The 2,371-nt window shown below is 34.0% G+C and overlaps 1 pseudogene; it reads left to right on the top strand.

The window, feature by feature from the left end:
- Window positions 1-1,641: 1,641 nt before the first annotated feature.
- LOC112483944 lies at window positions 1,642-1,760 on the top strand (annotated as a pseudogene).
- The last annotated feature ends 611 nt before the right edge of the window (window positions 1,761-2,371 follow it).

Raw genomic sequence — 2,371 nt, 5'->3', positions numbered from 1 at the left:
ATCAACTTTATCATCCATCCACGATCATTCTGCATTCTGTCTTGATTAGGAAAACTAATATTTGCTTATCGATAATATTGAGGTTTGTATGGTTCTATGAATGGTATTCTCTCCATTTAGTCCCCAGTCCCAAATATAACTTTTAATATAACACAGCAAATATATTCTTTTCCAGGTAATAACTGTGTCTCTTCTTATTGATTTATCATATTGACCTGTAGTGTAACAGGCAGTTTTATCTATTTGGTATTGAATTAGATAAAAAAATCACTCAGTTAGCACTCCCCTCACCACTAATGTGTCCTTGCATGCACATATATACTCCAGCACTCTAGTGTCCTAGAAGTGGGTTTGTCTCCTATTCCATGCATGGAAGAAGGTATTTTGCGACTGAAGATGAAGAAGGAAAGTTAGAACTTGATAATGTTGAGTTATGGGTAGGTAATTAAGGAAACCAGGAGGAAGGAAGAGAGAAGAGAAGAATAAATTATTTGGAAAGCGTTTGGTCTTCCCTTGACCCTTTAAAAAGTAGTGGCAGAGATATTTGTGAAAGTCTGAAGTTGTTCTTTGTGTGTGTGTGTGTGTGTGTGTGTGTAAAATATGGCACAAAGGTTGTTCTTCTCACCTACTTCTGAGCAGAACCCAACTCAACTGAACATTAAAATGATGAGTCGCATGAGGAGTACACCAATATCATTCTCTTGACAAAGGCACCAGCATTTCAGTTGGGGGCAATGCCATGAAACTGTACACAGCTTACAGGGGTTTTGAGCAGGAGTAGAAAAAGAATTTGAAATTAAAAGTGCAGTTCCATGTACATTAGCACCCACAAAATGAAATACTTAGATGTAATTCTAACAAAATATGTACGAGACCTAGATGAAGAAAACTACAAATGTCTGATGAACTGTGTGAGGAAGACTGAAGTTTGTAGTGATGAAAAATATCACTTGTGTCATTTACTTCATACACACAAAACTGTATTAACCATTAAATATTTAATAAACTGAATCTGTGTATCCAGCACTTTTCAGTGTATTATGTTCTTAATAAACTCCATATTATTTTATATAGATAAATGTTCTACTACAGAAGAAGTTTGAAATCCAGGCACTACTGCAGATCATTATAGAATGTCAAAGAAGTGAGAAATACCATAATATTGGAATACATAACAAAATCATTTATTTTTACTATTTCTTTAATTTTGGCTACACAAACCATGTATTTATCACTTTTTCTCATTTTATTAGAAAATTTTTTGCTAGTTACAAATATACATTTTCCCTCCCTTATGATCGCCAAAACAATAAAAAACAAACAAAATAGAGAGTTGTGCAGTATATTAAAGTAAGTCTATGCATTTAGATGAGCTAGAATTGTGGAAGGAAATCATCACAATCTGAATCATCAGAAAATGCATTGCTTTGGTTTTGTACTATATATGCCTAAACTTTGCTTTGTGGCTTGATAAGTAAGAATATTCTCAGAGAAAAAAAGATGCAGCTAGCTGAAATTTATGGTGAGAAGGAAATACAGGCCAATTTGGTCCATGGACATGGCCGTGGATACAATGCTCTTAGTTATGAGAGCACACTGGGATCTGAGTAGCCAAACTCTCTGTTAAGCATCTCAATTAATAAAAATCACCATGCCACCCTGAACAAGCCCGATCCCGTCTGATTTTGGAAGCTAAGCAGGGTAGGGCCTGGTTAGTACTTGAATGGGAGACCACCTAAGAAGACCAGGTGCTGTAGGCATAAAAAATTTAAAAAAATAAGGATTGTAAGCTGACAAGGTCCTTGCAATTTGTGAGGGCAAACAAGGGCTGCCTTGCCTAAAAAATGAATAAATAAATAAAAATAAAAAATAAAAATCACCAAAAAGTCTAATTTTAAAAAGTGGGCTAAAAGCTTGACTTTCAAGAAGATCAGGTAGATCATATAAAATTTTTACAAAAACTCATTAAGTTAAAATATTCTAAAAGTGTCTAAGGGTTAATTTAAAAGTAGTTATTTTAGAAAGCTGAAAGACAAGATAGCCAGATGATTTAGGCTGGCATTCCACTTATATAGAAAGCCAAGTATGTATGGTGACGTGTCTGTAATAGGATGGAACCAGTTATCATTATTGTTATTCCAGCCTCTTTCTTGTGTGCTGTCTGTTTTTTTTTTTCAAGTTCAATAACAAAATTTGCTTATTCACTTGTAACAGGTCCCAACTGCACTGAAATTGCAATCTAAATTAATATTGGAAAAATTAGTTTAAGCACTTCGGCATAATTATATCTTAGTCCATAATTTGTTTCATTTCAGAAACTAGCATACCAAAGGAGCCTTTAGTGTGGTCAACTTTTATTTTTACTTATTTA

The sequence above is a fragment of the Pteropus alecto genome, unplaced genomic scaffold (genome assembly GCF_000325575.1).
Source record: "Pteropus alecto unplaced genomic scaffold, ASM32557v1 scaffold166, whole genome shotgun sequence".
Taxonomy (NCBI): Eukaryota; Metazoa; Chordata; class Mammalia; order Chiroptera; family Pteropodidae; genus Pteropus; species Pteropus alecto.
The sequence above is the reverse complement of the archived record's forward strand: the minus strand, read 5'-3'. Positions and strand labels throughout refer to the sequence as shown.